The sequence below is a fragment of the Mauremys mutica genome, chromosome 6 (assembly GCF_020497125.1).
Source record: "Mauremys mutica isolate MM-2020 ecotype Southern chromosome 6, ASM2049712v1, whole genome shotgun sequence".
NCBI classification, from domain to species: domain Eukaryota; kingdom Metazoa; phylum Chordata; order Testudines; family Geoemydidae; genus Mauremys; species Mauremys mutica.
Genome location: NC_059077.1, coordinates 132,765,175 through 132,790,323, shown reverse-complemented (window position 1 = coordinate 132,790,323; position 25,149 = coordinate 132,765,175). Strand labels below are relative to the sequence as shown.

The window sequence follows — 25,149 nt, the reverse complement described above, 5'->3', positions numbered from 1 at the left end:
TTATTTAACTATAACATGAAAAATTCCCAATGTAACTGCTCTTCAGCACAACCCAGAGCAACGTGAGAACAACTGGCAAGGATACAATCTGTATCACTGGCGACTCTAACAATAACTTTGCAATAGGAGGACTGGTATAAATGTGACGCTCCCTGGTTCCTCATAGGAAGGGCACACTCCAGTTACTTGTGGGATAATTGAGTTGATAGAAAGGACAAATGGGCCCACCTCAAAAGAAGGCAAACTACAAAAGGCATAAATGGGCCACTCATCTGGCCAAGCTGAGGGATAACGGGGATGCAAACAGTTCAAACAGATTTAAAAAGTTACTATGTGGGAATCAGGAAAAGTATTAAAGAAAAAAAACTGATAGCCCTAGAGGTTTTTATCGTGTTCACTGCCCTTGCAGATTCTCTGATAGCTAATATGGGCTGAGTGCAAAGAGACGGTTTTCCCACATTCTCTGCATTCATAGGGCCTCTCCCCTGGTGTGGATTCTCTGATGTTTAGAAAGGCCTGATCTGCGAGTGAAGGTTTTCCCACACTCACGGCATTCATAGGGCCTGTCCCCTGTGTGGATTCTCTGATGAACAGAAAGGGCTGATCTGTGAGTGAAGTTTTTCCTACACTCACGGCATTCATAGGGCCTTTCCCCCGTGTGGATTCTCTGATGGGTAAAAAGGGCTGATCTGCGATTGAAGGTTTTCCCACACTCACGGCATTCATAGGGCCTCTCCCCTGTGTGGATTCTCTGATGAACAGAAAGGATTGATATTCGAGTGAAGGTTTTCCCACACTCACGGCATTCGTAGGGCCTGTCCCCAGTGTGGATCCTCTGATGTTTAGAAAGGTCTGAGCTGCGATTGAAGGTTTTCCCACACTCACGGCATTCGTAGGGCCTGTCCTCTGTGTGGATTCTCTGATGTTTAGAAAGGTCTGATCTGCAATTGAAGGTTTTCCCACACTCACGGCATTCGTAGGGCCTGTTCCCTGTGTGGATTCTCTGATGAACAGAAAGGGAATATCTGTGAGTGAAGCTTTTCCCACACTCACGGCATTGATAGGGCCTTTCCCCTGTGTGGATTCTCTGATGATTAAGAAGGGCTGAGTAGTCACATAAGTTTTTTCCACACTCTGTGCATGTATTTTTTCTCTTTCCAATGATGATTTCCTGCTTTGTTGTGGTTTCCTTGAGGTCCTTCTGAGTTCCCTGAGAGGAAATACGTTTACCCATTTTCACCCCCGGCTGGTTTCCTTGTTCTCTTTCTGGTCTGTGCTGAATCTCACAGGATTTTTCCTCCTCATGACTCCTGGACACATGGCTTTTTGATCTTTGCAATAATGCTCTGTGCTTATCCACTTGCTGAACATTTTTCTGCTGAGAATTCTGCTCCTCTTTCTCACATGCCATTGCATCACCTGTGGTGAAAAAGACAGAAACATCAAACAGGGATGAAAAGTGAAAAGCCAAAACAAACTAAGTGCTGGAGGGAGGTCAAATAAAAATCACAAACTGAACTCCCCCATACTCTTCCCCAAAACACGAGAGAGGAGGGGATCAATTTGGCTTTCAAATCCCATCCAAATTCTCAGGGGGAAGGGAGGAAGATACTGCCTGGTGTCTGCTAGAATCTACGGGAAGCCATGAGCTATAGTTACCCTGAGGATATGACCCCTGCTGGCAACAATAATGAACTGAGACACCTCTCAAGGGCTTGGTAGGGCATCCCAGATGTTTCCTTCAGGCACTTCCACACTCAGAGTTGGTTTAATGTTTCCTTACCTCTGCAGGGAGATCTCAGGGTCTGTTTTCCCTCTGAACCCTGCAGGTCTGGGACCCACGGCTCTTCCCCTTGTTCCAGCTGGGAGATCACATCAGGTTTGGAAAATGGAAACCCTGCTCGGATGAAAGAAAACAAAGGAGTTCCGTTGATTTCATAAAACTTTCTCATAAAAAACATTCTATTAATTTAACTTTAATACTTAGTGTGACCCAGTGTGCCTGGGCTAGTCCTCACTGAAAATGCCAAGACCAGGGCAGGCTGAAAAAGGGAGAGCAGAGGCTCCCCAAACTGGTGGTTAACACGGAAGTTAAACTCACCAACCAGTCACCAACTGTGCTTCTGATCTCCCACACTGGTTATCGAGAAACTGAAAAAAGAAATCACACAGCCCCCTTTATTGCATTCCAGTTCTCTGACTCCCAATCAGCACCTAGGTCCAGCACAGTGAGAGGTTATTTAAAAACCCTGCTCACATAAACAAAGTGTTCTTCTGACCCCAGAGTCAGCCACATTACCAGGTCAGTATAGGTTTGGATCTTACTCAAAATACTACGATGCCAGCCAATCATTAGCATCTAAACTAGAGGTTTATAAGCAAGAAAGCATCTAAACTAAAGGTTTATTATAAAAGAAAGAAAGAAAGAAAGAAAGAAAGAAAGAAAGAAAGAAAGAAAGAAAGAAAGAAAAGAAAAGAAAAAGGGAGTTGTTAAATGGGAAAGCAGTCAGATACATTCAGAAATCTATACATCTGGTTCTTAGCAGTATTGGTGAGTTTCTGGCTTGAAAGGCTCTCTGGTACACATCCATATTATTCAGTCCTTTGTTCAAGCCTTCAGTTTGTAGAGAAGTTGCTCCAGAGGTAGGAAGAGGAATTGAAGACAAAATGGAGATGATGCAGCTGCCCTTTATATTCCTTTTGCCAAGTGGCTTCTAATTCCTGTGTCCCAAACACAAGCTTCACAGCACATGGCATGGAAAAGCCTTGGAGTTCTCAGTACACAGTGTGATACAGCGTGGCCAGAGGGCAGCAGGAGAGGGTTAGAAGGGAGCCTTATTCCCTGTAGAGGGAAGAAAGTTTGCTATAGATTAACTAGAGCACCTGAAGCCAATTAGAGCACCTGCAGTCAGTTACCTGATAAAGACCCTTGCTCCAATCCGACAGGGAAGGAGTTGGAGCAGAAGGATTGGTATTGGAGCAGAGAACAGTTTGAAGGGAAGCAGAGGAAAGTTTGGAGAAGTGCTGCAGTGGGCTAAGAAGTCCAAGACCCTAGGTAAGGGGCACCTGGCTTGTACAGAGGGAGGGCAGGAAGCCCCCACAAGCTAAAGGGTAGGAGCAGGAAGTAGCCCAGGGGAAGGAACCATCAGTTCAAGTGGTTCACCACTATCCTCAGGACCCCTGGGCTGGGACCTGGAGTAGAGGGCGGGCCCAGGTCCCTCCCTCTCCACTCCCCTCCTCAAGGACACTAGTGGGGCAGTTAATATTCCAATTCAGGGGCAAGAAATGGTGCCCTGAACCCCCCCCCCAGAAGAGAAAGCACGAGACCCCTCATAATAGTGCCGGCAATTTGCCACACGTGGTGTCAGGAGTGGGATCTGCGCCCTGGGGACTTAGACCAGGGTTAGGCAAAACCCTCCCATACTTAAGATGGATGACGTGGTCAAGCCCCTTATACAAGCCACCGCGGCCCAGCAGGAGGCTACCCGGGTCCAAGCAACCGCCCAACAGGAGGCGACTAGAATGCGGCAGGAGACCAATCATCTCTTGATGAGTCAGGCTGCTCAAGACCGAGCCCTGCTGAAAGACCTGGTGAACCAGATGAAGGCCCTTATGGAGCAGAATCGCAACTGTGAAGGGACCCGGACCGTACGGGCTAGCCACTGCCTACAGAAAATGACACGGGAGGATGATGTGGAGGCACACCTCCTGGCTTTTGAAAGAGCAGCCCTGCGGGAGGCCTGGCCCCGAGATCAATGGTCTGGTATCCTTGCCCCATTCCTGTGTGGGGAAGCCCAGAAGGTCAACTACGATATGGCTGCAGAGACTGCAGCAGATTATTCCCAGCTGAAGGCAGAGATTCTGGCCAGGTTCGGAGTAACGACATTGCGAGCCCAGAGGTTCCATGAGTGGCAGTATACGGAGGACAAGACACCCCGATCACAATTGTTTGACCTGATACACCTGACCCAGAAATGGCTGCGGCCTGAGGCCCTTAGCTCTGAGAAGATGATGGAGGTTCTGGTATTGGACCGGTATATGAGGGGGCTACCACCAGGTCTCAGGTCTTGGGTTGGCCAGAATGATCCCTCTACCTATGATGAGTTGGTCTCCCTCATGGAAAGACAGCTGGCAGCCCACGAACTGTTCCAGACCCCAGGCAGGGAGACACGGCAATGCAGGAAGCCAACCCCAAACCCAAGGCTGTCGAGAACTATAGGAGAACTGTAACTGGGAGGAAAGACACCGAGGAATGGCTCGAGGCCAGGAAGGGACCTGGGGGTTTGGGAAGAGAGGTGGGGGGCCGGCCAAATAGCCCCAGGCAGAGGGTGACAACCGGAATAAGGGGGCAGTGTTATGAGTGTGGGGAATTGGGGCATATAGCAGCCCAATGCCCCAACAAGGAAGAACCTATGCAGTGTAATCTGGGGGATTACGGGGAGCAATGTGGCCTAATCGGCCTGGTAGGGGGTCACAATGACCTCATATGAATATACCAGACCAGTAAAAATGAATGCTATAAAGACCATAGCATTAATAGAGTCCGGGAGTGCTGTCACGCTGGTCTCGGGGAAGTTGGTGGGAACAGACCAACTAACCCGGGCCAAAAACACAGGGGTAACGTGCGTACATGGCACTGTGAATTTTTACCCTACAATTCCGGTACGGATTGAGATCCAGGGGAATACTACCAGGGTTTCTGCAGGGGTGGTCCCCAAGCTCCCCTACCCTGTTTTAATTGGTAGAGACTTCCCCGGGTTTGAGAGCTTACTTACCCCAATAGAGCCAGGGGAGGGTAGCAACCCCCAGGCTGAGACGGAGGCAACTACAGATAGCCTCAGCCCAATGTTTGCCAAATTTGCTCCAGGGTTATTCTCATCCGCTGGGAAACCCCGAAAATCTAGGCGAGGACGAAGGGCAGATAAAAGATTAGGGACCAGGATTCTAGCAGAGAATCAAAAAACTTCCCTTGTGGGTAGGCGAATCTGCTCAGGAGACCAGGAGATAATTCAGGCCAAGGAAGACTCGGAGGCGGTTCCTAGCCCAAGTGGGAGCACCCCAGGGGGAAGAGTAGAAATAGGCCCCCTAGAATTAGGTCAGTTCGGTACTGCACGTGAGACTTTTGGGCAGGACCAGGCCGATGATCCGTTATATGCAAACGTGAAGGAGGTGGTAGTGGAAGTGAATGGTGTGCCTGTGGAAGGAAAGATCAAAGGCCCAAGGCCATATTATGTGCTCAAACACGATCTTTTGTACAGGATAGAGCAAATACGAGGGGAAGAAGTAGAGCAACTCTTAGTCCCACGGAAACACGTAAGGGCAGTACTAGAGTTAGCTCACAGCCATCTATTTGGGGGACATCTAGGGGTAGACAAGACACTGGATAGAATCCTAAGAAGGTTTTATTGGCCAGGGATACGAGCAGAAGTCCAGCGTTATTGTGCCTCCAGCCCTGAATGCCAGTTGCATAGCCCCCGACCTCACTTGCGGGCCCCATTAGTACCTTTGCCTATTATTGATGTCCCTTTCGAGAGGATAGCCATGGACATAGCGGGCCCATTAGAAAAATCGGCACGGGGCCACCGAAACGTACTAGTCGTCCTTGACTATGCCACGCGGTATCCAGAGACCATTCCTTTAAGAAACCCCACATCCAAGGCAATAGCAAAGGAACTACTACAGGTATTCACCAGAGTGGGCATCCCTAAGGAGATCCTGACAGACCAAGGAACCCCATTCATGTCAAAACTAATGAAAGACTTATGTGCCCTGCTCCGCTTCCAGGCCATACAGACCTCAGTCTACCATCCACAAACAGATGGACTGGTCGAGCGATTTAATCGTACCCTTAAAAGTATGATCCGGAAGGTGGTAGCACAGGATGGAAAAGACTGGGATACCCTTCTACCGTATCTAATGTTCGCTATACGGGAAGTCCCCCAGGCGTCCACGGGTTTTTCTCCCTTTGAACTATTATATGGACACCACCCATGCAGGATATTAGATATCGCCAAGGAAGACTGGGAGGAACAACCCAACCCAGGAAAGAATGTCATTGAGCACGTGACACAGATGAGAGAGCGAATAACTCGAGTAACCCCCATAGTACGGGAACATTTGGAAAAAGCACAAGAGGCCCAGCGGACATATTACAACCGTCGGGCGAAAGTACGGAGATTTCAGCCAGCGGAACGGGTGATGGTGTTAGTGTCGACAGCAGAAAGCAAACTTCTAGCCAGCTGGCACGGACCATATGAGATAGTGGAAGCCATTGGGGAAGTGAACTATAAGGTTAGACAACCAGACCACCAAAAGCCAGAGCAAATCTACCACGTCAACTTACTGAAGCCCTGGCATGAACGAGAGACGTGTTTGGTCATTCGAGGAGCTCCACCTCAGACAGACGACCCTCGGGGACAGGTAAAGATATCTCCTGAATTAACCCCAGAACAACGAACAGAGGTCATTGAAATGATCCACCGGAACCAGGACGTATTCTGTACACAACCGGGGCGAACGACACTAGTCCAACATCATATTGTCACCAGCCCCAGAGTAAGGGTGACGATAAGACCGTACCGAATACCGGAAGCTAAAAGGGAAGAAATTAGGATGGAAGTGAAGAAGATGCTGGAACTCGGGGTCATTGAAGAATCCCACAGTCAGTGGTCCAGTCCGATCGTCCTAGTCCCCAAGCCTGATGGCACCCTGAGGTTTTGTAATGACTTCCGGAAATTGAATGAAGTATCCCACTTCGATGCCTACCTGATACCACGCACTGACGAGCTAGTTGATCAGTTAGGCAAGGCCTGATACCTAATCACTCTGGATCTGACCAAAGGACATTGGCAAATTCCCCTGGCCAAGATGCCAAGGAAAAGACTGCCTTCTCTACACCCGATGGCCTGTTTCAATACACTGTCCTCCCTTTCGGACTCCATGGGGCCTCTGCAACATTCCAACGACTTATGAATAAGTTACTACGACCCCATGCCAAGTATGCCACCGCCTATCTAGACGACAGTCATACATAGCCCTGACTGGGAAACGCACCTAGAAAAAGTAGAAGCAGTGCTGGGCACCCTGCGAAAGGCCGGTCTCACTGCTAACCCTCTCAAGTGCGTGATAGGACTAGCTGAGGCCAGATACCTCGGGCATGTAGTAGGGAGAGGTTTGGTAAAACCCCAATGGAACAAAGTGGAGGCAATACAAACAAGGTTGGCCTCGACCAATCTGCAAACAGCAGGTCAGAACGTTTTTAGGGATAGTAGGATTCTATCAGAGATTCATCCCTCATTTCGCCACAAGAGCAGGGCCATTGATGGATCTGATAAAAGCTCGAGGCCCCGAGTGAAGTGGACTGATGCAACTGAAGAAGCATTTGCAGATTTACGGACAGCTCTATGCTGCCATCCAGTACTCATAGCCCCAGACTTCGAGAAGGAATTCATCCTACAAACAGACGCCTCGGAGGTGGGGCTCGGTGCCGTCCTTTCCCAGATGGTAGGGGAGGAGGAGCACCCCATCTTGTACCTCAGCCGGAAGCTCCGCCCCAGGGAACAAAAGTACGCTGTTGTCAAAAAGGAATGTCTGGTGATAAAATGTGCTATGGAGACTCTCCGCTACTATCTCCTGGGGCGGCGGTTTACCCTCGTGACAGACCATGCCCCGCTCCAGTGGATGCACAGGAACAAGGAGAAGAATGCTAGAGTGACGAGGTGGTTCCTCTCTTTGCAGCCTTTCCATTTTCGGGTCCAGCATAGGGCAACGCTGATGGCCTATCGGGACGGCACTGCCTCTCGTCCCAAGAAGCCCAACCCCTTGGTGTTGAGCTGGGGGGGGATATGTGATACAGCATGGCCAGAGGGCAGCAGGAGAGTGTTAGCAGGGAGCCTTATTCCCTGCAAGGGGAGGAAGGTTTGCTATAGATTAACTAGAGCACCTGAAGCCAATTAGAGCCCCAGCAGTCAGTCAGGTGATAAAAAACCCCTGCTTCAGTCAGACAGTGTGGGAGTTGGAGCAGGAAGATTTGGTTGGAGCAGAGAGCAGTTTTGAAGAGAGACAAAAGGAAAGTTTGGAGGAGTGCTGCGGTGGGCTGAGAAATCCAAAGACCCTAGGTAAGGGGCACCTGGCTTGTGTAGAAGGAGGGCAAGAAGCCCCCCCCCCCGCCACAAGCTGAAGGGTAGGAGAGGGAAGTAGCCCAGGGGAAGGAACCGCCAGTTCAAGTGGTTCACCACTAACCTCAGGGCCCCTGGGTTGGGACCTGGAGAAGATGGCGGGACCAGGTCCCTCCCTCTCCACTCCCCTCCTCAAGGACACTAGTGGGGTAATTAAAATACCGATTCAGAGGCAAGCAATGGCGCCCTGAACCTTCCCCAAAGAAGAGAAAGCGCGAGACCCAGCATAACAGTACTGGCAATTTGCCACAGTATTTATAATAAAATAATAATAATATAAAGTGTCTCTCAATTCCATACAGTGTCACTTAATAAACCAGTCAATTCCCAGGACCGGTTCCTCAGGTGTTTGAAGATACCGAACACCTTGCTTGTGAGGGACTAGAATACCCACATACATGTTGGGAACACACAGACACTGTGTTAGTCTGTTCCCCTATGTTCACTCTTCTAGAAAATTATGATCAATTTTGTTCATAGTATGTGTCAGGGCTGAATCCCCACTCTGTCACTCCAAGCGCAGAAAGTGCGGGCCCGACAGGATTCTACAGATTAATTTGTGCCACTCTAGGCTTGTATTGAAGCCCCAAAGTTACAGCTTTTCTCTGACCTTGGCTTGGTAAATGCTGCCACCACCCAAATGCAAAAAACCCCCAAATCCTTGGACTCAGGAAGGAGCACTTGAGAATTCTTCCCTCTGGGGCACCCTCAAGCCCTTTCACCTCCCCTCTGGGAAAGAGCTGAGAAAGAAAACACAGGAAATTAGCTGTGGGAAAGTTACTTTCCCATTTTAAAAAGTTCTAGCCTTTCCATTGGCTCTTTTGGTCAAGTGCCCAATACTTCTTTTTTTTTAAACCCTGTTGGCTTGTTAACCCTTAAGAGGTAAAGCAAGCAGAGAACTTGCACCAACATGGATTTTACAGCCATACTGGCTGGCTGGGTGTTTATAAAAGGGAGATCCCTCCCCTCCCCTTCATTTATCACTGTAGGGCTTGTGAGGTACGATTTGAAAAGCCAAAATCTACTGAATATCCTCCTGTTAAACTGTGTAGCAACATTGTATGGAAAGTGATGAGATTTTACGGTATGATATTACCATATATTCCGGCGTATAAGACGACTTTCTATATTAAAAAACAACCCCCCAAAATCGGAAGTCGTCTTATACGCCGGGTATAACAGCGGCGGCTGGGATTTAAAAGGCTCTGGGCTCCCCGCCAAAGCGGGCAGCCCAGAGCCCTCTGATTCCCAGCCGCGGCTGGCATTTAAAAGGCTCTGGGCTCCCCGCTGAAGCGGGCAGCCCAGAGCCCTCTGATTCCCAGCCGCGGCTGGGATTTAAAAGGCTCTGGGCTCCCCGCTGAAGCGGGCAGCCCAGAGCCCTCTGATTCCCAGCCGCGGCTGGGATTTAAAAGACGACCTCGGAAGGGGGGGTCGTCTTATAGGGCAAGTATAGCCCAAAAAACTATATTTTAACTCTAAAATTAGGTGGTCGTCTTATACGCCCCATCGCCCTATACGCCAGAAAATACGGTACTGAAAAAGCTGCAACCCTAACCCTAAGTTCCTCAGAGACAGCAAGGCAAACAGCTGGTCAAATAGCCATTCTCCACCAGGAGGAAGGTTTGAAGATGACATTTACATTCCATCACAGGGACACTTGAAGCTCGTATCTATGACAGCCTGTCACCATGACTCAGCTGGGAACTGAAGTGGTTTCTAGTACAAAGGACTGAATTATAAAAAGAGGTGAGGAAAATGCATGAGACTCTCTCTCTCTCCCCCCTTTCCCTCTGCTCATGACAACTCCTGAAGAACTGAATGTGGGCGGCAGGGGCAGGTGAGGGGGAGTCCTGGCTGAAAGGAAAACCAGCCTGTCTCAGCAGATGGTGAGAGAAACATTTGTTTTAAATCCCTTTTAGCTTGTTAAGTTAAACATTAGTTTGTGTTTTATCTTTGCATTTCTTTTGTAAACAATTCTGACTTTTATGCCTCATTACTTGTAGTCACTTCAAATCTTTTTTTTCAGTAGTTAATAATTTTGTTTCCTTTTTTTATCAAACCAGTGTGTTTGGATTAAAGCGTGTTGGAAACTCCATTTGGAAAAACAAGGCTGGTGCATGTCATTTTCCACTGATGAAACAACAGATTTCATATGAACTCTCATTGTTCAGAAGTGTGCTGGACAGTGCAAGATGCACATTTCTGGGGGAAGTCTGGGAGCAGAGAATTTTCTGGGGTTCTTCTGTGGGGTACTGTAATTTGTGAGTCACTGACTAGCAGCACTCAATACTGTGTAGCTGGGAGCGAGTTACATGCTGGAGACTGGATGTGAACTGCCCAGGAGTGGCTGTTCTCACAGTAGAGCAGTGTAAAAGGCACCCCAGCCTGGGGAACTGAGGGGACACAGCTGTTAACAGTCCAGATTGTACTGTGCTTAATGTCACAGACACTCAATTTCAGAGTCTCCTAAAACATACAGAAAGTAAATCCACGTCCCAGAAATCGAAGTCTCCCTGGCACTGCTTCTTGCTGACAGATGGGTCCAGAGACAAATACAGAGTCCTGGGGAAGGTGGAAACATAAGCCTGGGGCCCAGTGGAGAACGGGAACAGGAAGGGCAGGGATATTATTGAATGCAGGATCTCAGCAGTGCTAGATGTCAGGATAACACATATTGCAGCCCATTGGCGAACATAATCCCAAATATATAAAATGATAGGATCTAAATTAGTGATTTCCATTGATTTATACAAGGGCAATAAGATATTCTCTGTATTACTGTCTGTCCCTTTTAAAATAATTCCTAACATCCTGTTTGCTTTTTTGACTTCCGCTGCACACGGCTGGATGTCTTCAGTGAACTATCCACAATGACAAAAAGATCTTTTTCCTGATTAGCCTAATTTTGCCCCCATCATATTGTATGTATAGTTGGGGTTATTTTTTCCAATCTGCATCACTTGACATTTATACACATTTGCCATTTTGTTGCCCAGTCACTTAGTTTTGTGAGATCTTTTTGAAGTTCTTCACAGTTTGCTTTGGTCTTAACTATCTTGAGCAGTTTAGTATTGTGACGTTATTGATATAATCTGGGACCACATAGAACATGGTTGCAACCAAGGTCCTGTAGTGGCACCAAATCTTATGTAAAGGGGGTCATATAAGGTGTCCAAGACCAGGTTACGGGTTGCTGGTTATAATTATGGGGTCTGTATGTATGTATCATTTTGTAGTTGAAGTCATGAGTATTGGCTCTATCCCGCTGTATTTCAAACTTATGCTGTGCTTCTGGGAGACAGCCCAGACAAGCTGGTGTTAGCTCTGCCTAGCATGCTTGATGGCCCATTAAGGACCATCAGCTATTCAACTGACCCATTGAGAGAAGGCAGATATGCCTTGTAACTCAGCAAAGTATGCAGGGATTTGCCCATGTGACTCCAGACTCCATTTTGCTGTAATTTTCCACAGTCAGAACGAAGAAGTGTTCTTACACCTGGAAAAGCCTATAAAAGGCTGATGCCTCATCTCCATCTTGTTTTCAATCCTGCTTCTTACCTCTGGAGGAACTTTGCTACAAACTGAAGCTCTCAACAAAGGACTGACTGACCCATCCCAGAGGAGGATGTACTCCAGAGACTTGATTTGAACCTGCAGTTTACTCCATCACTGCTACAAGCCTGAACTAAGAACTTTGCCATTACTGCATGTAATTGATTCCATTTAACCAATTCTAGCTCTCATCTCTACCTTTTTCCTTTTATGAAAAAACCTTTAGATTTTAGATTCTAAAGGATTGGCAACAGCGTGATTTGTGGGTAAGATCTGATGCGTATATTGACCTGGGTCTAGGGCTTGATTCTTTAGGATCGAGAGAACCTTTTTCTTTTATTGGGGTGTTGGTTTTCATAACCATTCATTCCCAGGACGAGTGCACTGGTGGTGATACTGGAAGACTGGAGTGTCTAAGGGAATTGCTTGTGTGACTTGTGGTTAACCAGTGGGGTGAAACCAAAGTCCTCTTTGGCTGGCTGGTTTGGTTTGCCTTAGAGGTGGAAAAATCCCAGCCTTGGGCTGTAACTGCCCTGTTTTAAACGATTTGTCACTCTCAATTGGGTCCCACCAGAACCGCATCATCCCAAGTATCATCTGCAAACTTTGCCACCTCACTGTTTAACCCTTTCTCCAGATCATTTATGAATACGTTGAATAGGATTGGTCCTAGGACTGACCCTTGGGGAACACCACTAGTTACTCCTCTCCATTCTGAAAATTTACCATTTATTCCTACCCTTTGTTCCCTGTCTTTTAACCAGTTCTCAATCCATGAAAAGATCTTCCCTCTTATCCCATGATAATTTATGTAAGAGTCCTTGGTGAGGGACCTTGTCAAAGGCTTTCTGGAAATCTAAGTACACTATGTCCACTGGATCCCCCTTGTCCACATGTTTGTTGACACCTTAAAGAACTCTAATTGATTAGTAAGACATGATTTCCCTTTACAGAAACCATATTGACTTTTGCTCAACAATTTTTGTTCTTCTATGTGCCTGACAATTTTATTCCTTTACTATTGTTTCAACTGATTTGCCTGGTACAGACGTTAGACTTACCAGTCTGCAACTGCCAGGATCGCCTCTAAAGCCCCTTTTAAATATTGGCGTTACATTAGCAATCTTCCAGTCATTGGGTACAGAAGCCGATTTAAAGACCAAACCATAGCTAATAGTTCCCCAATTTCACATTTTAGTTCCTTCAGAACTCTTGGTAAATACCATCTGGTCCTGGTGACTTGTTACAATTAAGTTTATCAAGTAGTTCCAAAACCTGCTCTAGTGACACTTCAATCTTTGGCAGTTCCTCAGATTTGTCACCCACAAAAGGTTTGGGAATCACACCAACATCCTCAGCCATGAAGACTGAAGCAAAGAGTCCATTTAGTTTCTTCGCAATGACTTTATCGTCTTTAAGGGCTCCTTTTGTATCTCAATCGTCCAGTGGTCCCACTGGTTGTTTAGCAGGCTTCCTGCTTTTGTTATTACCTTTTGAGTTTTTGGCCAGCCCCTTCTTCAAAAGTGTTCTGTAGCAGGGGAGGGTCTCTGGTAGTGTGTGTGTCACTGTCATATTGGGGTGATGCTGAAACAGGGCAGAGTAGAGGTGGCATTGTGGGCCTGGCGTGAACCATCTCTCTTCTTTTCCCCTTCCAAGAACAGAGGGGAGAGTAACCCTTACCCAGCGAGGTCACATTCTTCCACTGTGGCTGAGGCCTGCTGGTCCACCTTCCGCTTCCTCCTCTCCTCCCTGAAGGCCTCCTTGTGCCTCTCCATCCCCTACCCCAAGGCCTGCCTGCTGCCCCCACCTCTCTGCCCCTCCCCTGAGACCCGCCCTGCCCACCGCCCCCACCTCTCTGCCCCTCCCCTGAGACCCACCCTGCCCACCGCCCCCACCTCTCTGCCCCTCCCCTGACACCCGCCCTGCCCACTGCCCCCACCTCTCTGCCCCCTCCCCTAAGACCAGCCCTGCCCACCACTTGCACCTCTCTGCCTCTCCTGAGACCCACCCTGCCCACCACCCCCACCTCTTTGCCCCTCCCCTGAGACCCACTTGTCCACCTCTTTCCTCGGTCGTCTGTTGTTATTCCTTGAAACATCAAGGATGGAATTAAAAGCTGAGTTTACTCCAGGGTGAGGAAAGAAAGGAGCCACCAACCCCTGACAAATCTCAGTGCCCCAGAGAAAACCTGCCCCCTGCTATTGCGATCACTGATGTGCTGGGAATATGGCAGGAAAGGGACTGTCTGAATGATCAAGGCAGGAAATGGACAACAATCTACAGCAACGTCATTGACCACAAACACACTCTAACCATGCTCCAGCCAGAAGGGAAATGAGCAGGAATTCTTGCAGTTCAGCCATGGACACACTTACACAATGGCACAGCAGTGTGTGTGCTGGGGGAGCTGGTCTGAGGAAACAACTGGAATTGATCACTCAGTGAGAACAGAACTAGAGTGCAGTGAGAGACATCTCTCAACCAAGTAGCTGTGGCTGAGTGGTTAAGGCGATGGGCTAGAAATCCATGGGGGTCTCCCTGCGTAGGTTCAAATCCTGCCAGCTACGGAGAAAGTTGTGGTTCTTTAGTCCCAAGGGAGCTGGGTCTTGTCTCACTCTCAAGCTGTGTCTACACTATCGGGTAATGCGGCTTTAAAGTGTTTTAATTAAACAGCTGCTGCATGTCCACACTATGCCCCTTGTGTCACCAGAGCACATCCACGCTAGAATCTTGGATGGCCACAGAGAGCAGTGCACTGTGGGTAGCTGTGCAACTGGCTGCAGGGTGTTTTGGGAAGGGTTTGCAATGCCTCATGGGCCGGTACAGCATCACATGATGCAGGTTTCTCTATCCCACCCTTCCATGGGCATCCTACTAGATTGCCAGCTGCTTTTCAACTGCAGTGTGCGTGGCGGGGTAGAGACTGTGTGTGTGTGGGGAGAGGGAGTGTGTCGCACACTGTCTCTATGTTCAGACAGCTGCTGCAAGCAACCAGTCCTGAGGCAGGGGGAGGGGGCAGCCCCAACATCAGCCCCCGCTTCCCTCACTGGCTCAGCTCAGCACAGCAGCCTCTGTCACACTCACACACACACACACACTGCTGCTGAGCTCTGTGTCAGGGGTGCTGGAACAGGGGGTTTAGAGGGCCGTGGCCCCACCGCTCTTAACTGGCTGTTAGGACAAATGATGGAGGGAGGAAAGGGGGAGTCTTGGGGGGGGGAGAGGCGTTCTGTGGGTGTGGCCTCGGGGGGAGAGGTGGTGTGAGTGTGGGTCCTTGGGGAAGGGTTTTCATGGGAGTGCCACAGTTCAGACAATAGTGACCCCCCCCACTGTAAGGAAGCTCCCGCCGCCCCTGCTCTGTGTTCGTAGCGCGGGAGAGAGCAGCGTTCCAGGGCAGTGATTTGCTCCCCGGGGCTCCGCCGGGGGGCTTGGGAGGCTGCAGGGAGCCCTGGGCCCTTTATATCACCACCCTGGGGAAGCCGGGCCGGGCTGGCACAGCGTACCCGCTCTTGCCAGTACCCCATACCGGAATGTACCAGCTTACGTTCACCTCCGGAAGGTCCTCACGTGGATCAATAACTGGTTAAAAGCCAGGAAACAAAGGGTAGGAATAAATGGACAGTTTTCAGGATGCAAACAGGTAACTAGTGGTGTCTGTACTGGGACTAGTCAACATCTTCATAGACGATCTGCTGAACAGCGAGGTGACAAAATGTGCAGATGATCCAAAACTACAGAGGATAGTTAAGTCCAAAGCAGACTGGGAGGAGCTAAAAAGAGATTTCACAAAACTGGGTGAAAGGGCAACAAAACGGCAGATGAAATTCAATGTTGATCAATGCAAAGTGATGCACATTGGCAAACATAATCCCAACTCTACATATAAAACGATGGGATGTAAAATAGCTGTTCCAACTCAAGTGAGAGATCTCAGAGTCACTGTGGATAGTTTTCTGCAAACATCCACTCAATGGGCAGTGGCCGGCAAAAAGCGAACAGAATGTTGGGAATCATGAAGAAAGGGATAGAGAATAAGAGAGAAAATCTTATTGCCACTGTATAAATCCATGGTACGCCCATATCTTGAATACTGCGTGCAGATATGGTCGCCCCATCTTAAAAAAGATGTATTGGAATTGGAAAAGTTTCAGAAACGGGTATGGAGTGTCTGCCATATGAGGAGAGAACAATAAGACTGGGTCTTTTCAGCTTGGAGAAAAGCTGACTAAGGGGAAATATGCTAGAGGTCTATAAAATCATGACTGGTGTGGGAAAGTAAATAAGGAGTATTACTTATTCCTTCTCATAACACAAGAACTAGGGGGTCACCAAATGAAATGAATAGGCAGCCCGTTTAAAACAAACACAAGGAAGTATTTTTTCACACAACGCACAGTCAACCTGTGGAACTCCTTGCCAGAGGAGGTTGTGAAGGCCAAGACTATAACAGGGTTCAAAAAAAGAGCTAAATCAATTCATGGAGGATATGCTCTGAGCCAGGATGGGCAGGGATGGTGTCCCTAGTCTGTTTGCCAGGAGCTGGGAATAGGTGACAGGGGATGGGTCACTTGGCGATTCCCTGTTCTGTTCATTCCCTCTGGGGCACCTGGCTTTGGCCGCTATGGGAAGACAGGATACTGGGCTAGATGGACCCAGTCTGGCCGTTCGTATGTCCTTATGTCCTTGTGCTCCTTTCATAAGATGCCTGGGATTCTGCCTCACAATGTGTCCCTGAGGTCTCAGCCAAAATGCCCAGACAGGCAAACACTCTGGGCTCCTGAAGCCTCGGCAACCCACCTAGTGCCCTATGGCTCATCCCTAACCCTTGCTGCTGCTCCTTGCTATAGACTGTGAGAGGAGAGGAGGCAGCACAGGAGCCTTAGGGGGACGCAGATCTGAGGCTTTGGGAGAGACACATTGTCTGAGACATCAGAGCACTGCAAACCCTGCAGCCACCCCCTCAATCCGGGGCCTGTTCCAGCCCTGAGTCTGGGCTGCCGCGATCCCTCCCCCAGAGCAGGGCGCCCACAGATAACAGCCTGGAAATAGGCATGTGAGACTAACTCCTGCTCTCCCTGACAGGGCCTCCCCTAGACCAAGTGCCTCTCCCAGGCAAGACGTGTCTTTGGTGCCCCCCCCCAATGTTAAAATTTTGAATATCTTATTTTTCATTGCATTTGTAGCTCAGCTCATGATTTTGATGCACAATTTCGACGCATGATTTTCTCTGTCATATAAGATGATAAATTTGCAGGCTAGGTTCTGTAAACCTGTATTTATTCATGCCATATATAAGCAAATAAAACAAATGCATTTTCTTTAAGCATATAGAAACTTTTTAATTTTGACAGTAATTGAAATGTACTAACATCTAGAAATGGAGCACTCACCAGCACAGGGTGGGCCAGTATTAAATAGTGTTACAGTCGGAGACAGACAGCGTTAGGATGTTAACCCCAGGCCTTTTGTTCAAAGGTCGCTTCTCTCGCCTTTCCCCCATGAACTGAAGCGCAGCATTACAGAGATCCAAAGATTGGCCAATGGCATTTCCAAGTGCTAAAATAGCAAGCGATGTCGGTCTCTCATTGGCCATCAGCGATTGAAGATGTGGTTTAATGAGCCGGAGCTTCAAGGCGAGGGTGGCTCTGTCCACTGCCTTCCGTTGCGCTGCTGGGCCCCAAGTCCCTGGTGGCCAATATGTGACGCTGGGAGAAGAGAGTGGGGTGGCAAGTGGCGGCAGGACTTTTGCCACCAGGGTCTAGCTGCCCAACTTCCTCCTGGTACTGCTGGCCCCCCGTTGCCTTCAGGTAACGCAGGAACTAAGGCAGGAATAGGGCGAGGAAGCGAGTAAAGCCGAGCAAGGAAGGCAAAAGTGAATCTTGTCCAAAAAGGAAACCGAGCAGCTGCTGAAGTAGTTCAGTTGGGAGCGTGCTAGACTAACAGGCTCTTCTGTCCCCCTTTGTGCATGGGTGGGATGTTTTCTGAAAGTGCAGCAGTTCCTTTAACTGCCACGAGTCCCTCATTTCAGGCTATGCAGCAGGAAAAGGCAGCATGGGCTTCTGCACCGAGTTGGCCCACCTGACTTTCATTCTTCTCTTGCTCTTTGTCAGCAAGGGGAAGAGAAAGAAGCTCTCCCTCAAGCTGGAGTCACAAGGACGACGTAAGAACGACTTCCTGAGTGCCGGCTCCAGTCCTCTGCTCTGCCAGCTGACCTATTGAAGGGCTGTCACCACTTTCTCCAGGTTTGTCCATCGGTCTGTGCCAGGGTGAGCAACAGCCAAGCAGATGGAGTTTCTGTAGTGTAGTAGTTATCACTTTTGCCTAACACGCAAAAGGTCCCTGGTTCAGAAACATGCTGGCTTCCTTTTGCCAGATCCCCTTGCTGTTCAGGAAGGCCTCCTCCTTCTCCTATTGGCCTGTCCCTGGGATAACTCCAACCCCCACATGACAGAGGGTGCAGACAGCAGTGGAGAAAGCACCTTGGCGTCAGGCTGGAGAACCTAGAGGAGTGCGGCGTGTCACCTTTTGGAGGCTTGTGGCTTGGCCTCCTCTGCCCTGGGAGGTTGGCCGGTGAAGGCCGGCTCTTCCTGCTGCCTCCTCTGCGTGACTTGCCAAAGGAGGAAGTGAGGCAGGAATGGGGCAAAAGAGGAAAGTCGAGCTGAGGAAGGCAGGGCAGAAGCTAAGCGCCTCAGGGCGGCTCAGTGGGGTTAGTAGAGCGTCACTATTCGTTCTGCAAAGCCGGGGGAGGTGCGGTTGGCTGCTGGGAGGCAGAATCCTGTGCCTGCCTCTTGGCCTCCCAGGGGTGGCTACTTGCAGCCCAGGAGAAGCGGGGTTCTGGGTGAAAGGAAAACAAGCAAAGCTGAGTCCAAGTGGAGAATGGCTGCTCCTTTATGGCCAACCTGGGGGCATGACTGATGGTTTTAGAGGTGGAGGCTGGGCTGGCTGTGAGCAACTGGGATCCAGGAAACCCCCCGCCTGCCCTTCTGAGGGCCAAACCCATGGAGGTGCGGTTGGCTGCTGGGAGGCAGAATCCTGTGCCTGCCTGTTGGCATCCCAGGGATGGCTCCTTGCAGCCCAGGAGAAGCGGGGTTCTGGGGGGACGGAAAAGCAGCAATGTCGAGGCTGAGTGGGCTCCTTTCTGGCCGACATGGTGGGCTGTGGGGGGTCTGGGAGCTGCCTGTAAGCCATAAGTGGACTAGGTGGAGTGAAAACCGCTGCTCCATTCTGGCTGACCTGGGGGCGCCATTGATGACTTGGGAGTGGGGACAGGGCGCCGGCTGTGAGCAAATGGGATCCAGGAAGCCCCAGCCTGCCCCTCCAGGGGCCCAGTCGTCTTCTTCTCTCCTGCCATGGGGAGCCCGGCCTAGAGCCTGCCCAGCATGTGCTGCAGCTCGAGCATTAAGCCTTCCTGTGCGGCCTGTGCTGGAGCTGACCCTGGACCCCTGTGGGGCACTGTTGGGGGAAATCCCGACTGCAAATAATTCTGGCCACAAGATCAACCCATTGGGTCAAATGGGGCAAGCTGGAGGCCTGGTGCCTTAGTCCGTGGGGCCAGCAGGTCAAGCCATTTTCCTGCATGTGGGGGAGGCAGCCGCTGTGGTTCACCCTTCCTGCTCCCTGCGCTGCTGCAGCCTAAAATCCCTGTCGGCCGGCAAGATGGGCTGGGAGCCTGGAGAGAGGAGGCAAAGGGGTGGCCCGAGCCCCCTCGGCCACTGCCCCTGCCCCAGGCAGCCCACAGAGAGCTGATGCCTCCCCAAGTGACACACGGAGATGTGCCAGCAGCGCTAAGGCGGCTCCCTGCCCCCTCCCTCCTTGCCACACTGCTCCTGGAAGTGGCCGGCATATCCCTGCAGCCCTGAGTGCAAACTCCACAGCTGACCCGCCCCCGTATCCCACTGCCTAGGAGCCACTGCCGGAGGGGAGTGTGTGCCAGTCACTTTGGGAGCTGTGCTGCCTGAGGTAAGCACCTCCAGCCCCGACCACCTCCTGCAGCCCTACCCCTGCCCCAGCACAGAGGCTCTCTGTGTCTTGAACAAGCACTTTCAAGGATTGGCCAAGAACTTCTGCTCTGTTTCTGTGAAAGAGACCCAAAAAAGGGAGCCCAACGGACAAGTTGAGTTCGCAAGCACAAACTGGCAGGGCCAAGCCTGGATCTCTCAGTTACTCAGAAGGCTCTTCAGCCAGCTCTCCCCAAAGGCCAGTCTCTAGAGGCTTTTGTGACATGATGTACTTCAAAATAGCTCCCTGTAGCTCACATAGTCATCATTCATATATGGCTGTGATATGTCCTACCAACCATTCCATGTAAGTTATCATATGAAAAGTCATGATCTGCTGAAATCGGTTATTCTGTCCAAATATGTATAGCATGAGGGTGTGTGAAGTTATGCATTTTGCTGTATGGTTGTTACTGAAATAGGCTATTATTTTGCTAGTGACCCCTGCCGAAGAGGGTGTTCAACTGCCATGAATCAGCAGAGGAATTGTAATTAAGGGATTTCCAATTCAGTGACAGATGCCCAAACACAACACTGTGGGGACCGCTCAAGTCTATGACTCAGTTGCACAAGACCACACCAGGAGGATTCCCCAACCTAGTGACTCAGCAGAGCCCACCCGGACACGTCTGCGCAAGTGTCTTCTAGACACTTGAACTAAGGATATAAAATAGGAGACTGTGGCATCATGTTTTTGCCTTTCTCCTCCCCCACCTATGCTGGAAGCAGCAGGAATCCTGAGAAAATGAAGGTCATCTGAGGACAGTAATCCAGTTTTTAGGGGGAATTCTATGTATTAAGGAGGGTAACATCCAGTAGGATGAGAAAATTGCTTGACCTAACTACTGCCTAGTGTAATAAGGTGTAATGTTTAGATTTTGCTGTGGTCATACAGTGCTTAGTGCTCTGCGTTCTGGCCTCAAGAGCCATGGATGCAAGTGGAGTTACGATGACCTTTTCCTTGTCTCCACATTTCTTATGTGCCTCCTTCTGACACTTGTCAAAAAAAACAACTGGTTTCTTTTGGAAGCATTTGCATTGCAAGGCAGGGCCGCCCGGGGGGGGGGGGGGGGGGGAAGAGGGGCAATTTGCCCCAGGCCCCGAGCCCCACAGGGGCCCCCACGAGAGTTTTTTGGGGCCCCTGGAGCGGGGTCCCTCACTCCAGGGGGCCCGGCAAACTCTTGCGCGGCCGGGCGCAGGAGCTTCTTCTGCTCCCAGTCTTCGCCGGCGGAGGGGTCCTTCCGCTCCCGGTCGGAAGGACCCCCCGCCCCCCCGCTGGCGAATTACCGCCGAAGACGGAGCGGGACCCGCCGCCGAAGTTCAGCTCGGTCTTCGGCAGTAATTCGGTGGCGGGGGGGCCCTTCCCTTCCGGGACCCACCGCCGAAGTGCCCCGAAGACCCGCGGCGGGGGCCCCCCTCCGCCAAATTACCGCCGAAGACCAGGCTGCGCTTCGGCGGCGGGTCCCCCTCCGTCTTCGGCAGTAATTCGGCGGCGGGGGTGGCCCACCACGGGTCTTTGGGGCACTTCAGCGGCGGGTCCTGGAATGGAAGGGCCCCCCGCCGCCGAAGACCCTGGGCCCCCAGAATCCTCTGGGCGGCCCTGTTGCAAGGCAGAGGCAGTCCTCTCTGTTTCCGCAAAAGATTCACCAAAAGGTGGGAAGAGCAGACACATTTGTTAAGGCACCACTGGGAGCTGCATCCCTAACTCCACTTTACCTGGCAGGTGAGTCACCCAGCTTAGCCACGGTGCGACTCTCTGGGACTTTTCTCCCAACCGCTCCATTTTTCATCAATGACAATCAAAAGGAAGGTGACATGACAACCGTGTGTGAACATCTCCAGGGAATCACAAGGATGTGTGGCGCAGGCTCTCGTGTTGCAGCAATTGCAGTCGAAGCAACCGCCATGCCAATGCCAGTCATAGCAGCGTTTTCATCAACTCCAGGTTTGTGATTTGATTGTTTCCAATGCTTCTCTCCAAAGAAGCCTTTTCCTTAGCAAGCAATGACTTGGATACCAAGGGAGGCCTCTTCTGTTTCCTAGGAAGACACAGGAAAATGTGAGTAGAGGAGACAAAAGCCATACACCAAGACACCACTGGGAGTTGAACCCAGGATCTCCTGTTTACTAGACAGGTGCTTTAGCCAGCTAAGCCATGGTGCCTGCCTGAAAAAAGTATTTGCAACTGTTTCATTTGATGGTTCAAGTCAACACCTGCAAATTCCAAAGTACAAACATTCCCCATTTCCCTCAAGACTTGCAGACCTTGAGGTGTCTGGCTCTCTGTGCACAGAAAGCCACAGCTGAGTAGACAGAGGACTTCTAACATGTGCCTCTCCCACCAGTCACTGTGATCATATAATGGTTAGTGATCTGTGTTTCAGTCGCCGCAACCTCGGCTCAGTTCTGAGTCATGGTAACCTTTCCTTCAGCTCCAATCAGGAGAAGGCTTGCTGGAGCAGCCCATATATAAAGAGCTGCTCAGCACAGCGAGAGTTAGTCACTCCTTGGAGTTTGAGGAGGGAGGATTGGCTGCCAGGAAGGAAGGCAGGAGCAGGGAGGGCACCATGATCAGAGTAGTGCTGGGGTAAGGGGTGCATGAGTGACCTCCTGGCTGACTACTGCCAGACTAAGGCCCTGATACAAAGGTGGAGGAAGGCTCTAGGTCTGTTGGGAAATGGTCCCAGGAAACAGATGGCAGGGTTGGAGGTTCACACCTTTTGCCTCAGTAGCCACTGACACAGGTGGCTACACCCTGGACTGCAGCAGGCCACTGAGGCAAGTGTCTGGGTAGAGGACATCCCCCACCCACCCAGCAGGGGGGAGAGAACTGAGTGGGGCACAGCCAGAGGGCTGTGTCCATAAGAGGACACTGAAGTCCTGAGAGCAACAAGGGTCCTAATGACAGAACAGATGGTGGCCAGATGCTACTAGATGAAGGCGCACCGGTGAACCAGAGCTAATTGCTAGGATGGTCAGCAGGAGGTGCTGCAGTGAGGCATGCCCCATGGCACCAAGACTTAGCCGCAAGGAAGGCTCTCTCTGTCTTGAACAAGCACTTAGAAGGATTCTGCTGACAGTGACAGCAGGTGTGTCTCACTCCCCCCCTCCCCCCCCACACACACTCATCCCACCACAGACACGTCAGTTACTGTTATTACTTCCTTTTACTTCCTGTCAAAAGGTACAAAGTACATAGAGTCTCTGTAATTTTATTCTTTCACATTCGGTCAGGATGACAGTCGCTTATTTTAGCTTTTTAACGGATCTCTGAATTTCATCATTTTATTTCTGTCTTATGCTTAAATTCAATTCTCTGAGTAACGAGTTCTAAAATGCCTCACCTGGCCTGGCTGGAGTAATTCTCATTATTACTGTTATTGCCGTATTGTGCTTTGTCGTTCGTTATTTAAATGGTACTAGCAAATAACAGACTACATTTTGCTTGTACTTACCTTAGCAGAGCCCCGCCCCCAGGAGCTGCCTCACCCCCAGGGTGTGCCAGAGCCTCGCCCCCAGGAGCTGCCCCCACCCCTGGCCTGTGCCAGAGCCCCGCCCCCAGGAGCTGCTCCGCCCCTGGGCTGTGCCAGAGCCCCACCCCCGGGAACTGCCCCATGTTGGGTCTCTGGGATTTGTTCTCCTGCCTCCTTCTTCCTAGCACCCCCCGCTGCCAGCTGCTCCCTTCCTGTGTCTGCAAACACCCCCCGGGCGGGCTGCAGCACTCGCTGGGGCTGGCTCCAGTGGCTGAAGTTGCCTCCATCTCTGATCACCCGGGGAGGGAACAAAGAGAGGAGATGGTCCCAGGGTGTGAAAGCAGAATTAGGGGGCAGGGAAAGAAGGACAGTTTGGAAAGGTGGGTTTTTTTCCAGGGGGTGTGTGATCCAGATGGAGTGAGAAGCAGTTGGGCAGCAGAGGCTCAGGGAAATTGAGGGGAACCCCCTGGGTGTCCCAGTCTTGGCCAGGGATTGTACAGCACCTAGTGCAATATGGGGTCCTGATCTCAGTCATGGTCTGTGCAGCACCTGGGAGCCCTGATGTCTGTTTCCTGATCACAGGCACTGGGAATGGAGAGAGGGAAACCTCAGCACCTGAAGGGTTAATGCAGCCCTGTGTGCAGTCCCTGCTAGGGTGACCAGACAGCAAATGTGAACAATCGGGACAGGGAGTGGGGGTAATAGGAGCCTGTATAAGAAAAAGGCCCCAAAATCAGGACATCCGGTCACGCTAGTCCCTGCTGCGCTCATGAGGGGTTGGCTTAGAGAGTTGTAGTAATAACAGCAGCAAAGAGTCCTGTGGCACCTTATAGACCAACAGACGTATTGGAGCAGGAGCTTTCGTGGGTGAATCCCGACTTCGCCAGATGCACCAATAGTCCCATATGGGCTAGTGGTCAGGATTCCTGGTTTTCACCCAGGGCGCCTGGGTTCAACTTCTGCTGTGAGAACCGTGCAGAGCTTTTGCCCAGATTGGAGACAGGAAATGAAAGGAACAGGAAGGGATCCTGCCAGCAGGGGGGTTGGACAATGTGGGGAGGGGATCCCAGAAGTGGGGGTGGGGCAGTGGTCTGGGGGGAGATGAGGGAAGGATCCCAGTAGTGTGGGAAGTTGAGAGCACAGGCCTGGCATGGGGGGTGGGCAGAGTGAATGTGTCCCTCTAAACCCACCAACTGCAGACTAGGCAGGACTGGAAGAATTGCGTATTTGTTGGTAAATGTCAATTTCTGTGTAAACACAGAACCCAATGGCAAAATATTTCCATCGATAATCATCAAAACTGACAGATGGGCAAAGTAAGAAACATGCTGCTTGAGAACTTACCCTGTTGTAGGAGCAGCAGTGATCTGTGTGCTCCGTATCACCTGTATGCCCAAAAGGTCTGTTACACTCCCCCCTCTCCCCCGCTTGTCTCCTCTCCCTCTCTGAATGCCTGTGAGGTGGCTTTCCCCCTCCCCCCCCTCCTGCAATGCTTGTGGGATGAAGGGGCTGGTTGAACAGCTGCAAGATCAGAAGAGCTCCTAGACAGACAAGGTGTCTGGGACTCTCATTAGGCAGCGATCACACACCCAGAGCAGGGACGCTGCATGGACACTGGCTGAGGTGGAGTGTGACCCACCAGATGCAGCCAAGTCATCTCCAGTCGCAGGCCATGAGGAACAGGTCCTTAAAAGGGGAAGGGGCCCTGTGCTCAGGAGTCACTCACAAGCTTGTACCTCCAGTGAATGCCCTTCGCCCCGACCGCCTGGCCAGTGGTTCGCCGTGTTACATTCCATCGTGCCTCGGGAAGACTTACCTCCATCGCACCGTCCATCGCGGCACTGGGGGACACTTACCTTAAAGGATCCTGACATCCCCAGTGCCAGGCCTGTCCTGGGAGCGTGAGTATGCGAACGTGACACCCTCCCCCATCCCTTCTTTTGAGCTTAG

The 25,149-nt window shown here is 50.7% G+C and overlaps 2 non-coding genes across 2 annotated transcripts; one reads left to right on the top strand and one right to left on the bottom strand.

Annotated features, from left to right (window-relative positions):
* Positions 1–14,214: 14,214 nt before the first annotated feature.
* TRNAS-AGA lies at positions 14,215–14,296 on the top strand. Its single transcript has one exon. It is a non-coding gene; the product is annotated as a tRNA-Ser (tRNA).
* Positions 14,297–21,815: 7,519 nt separating this feature from the next.
* Positions 21,816–21,889, bottom strand: TRNAT-AGU. The gene has a single exon. It is a non-coding gene; the product is annotated as a tRNA-Thr (tRNA).
* Positions 21,890–25,149: the final 3,260 nt, after the last annotated feature.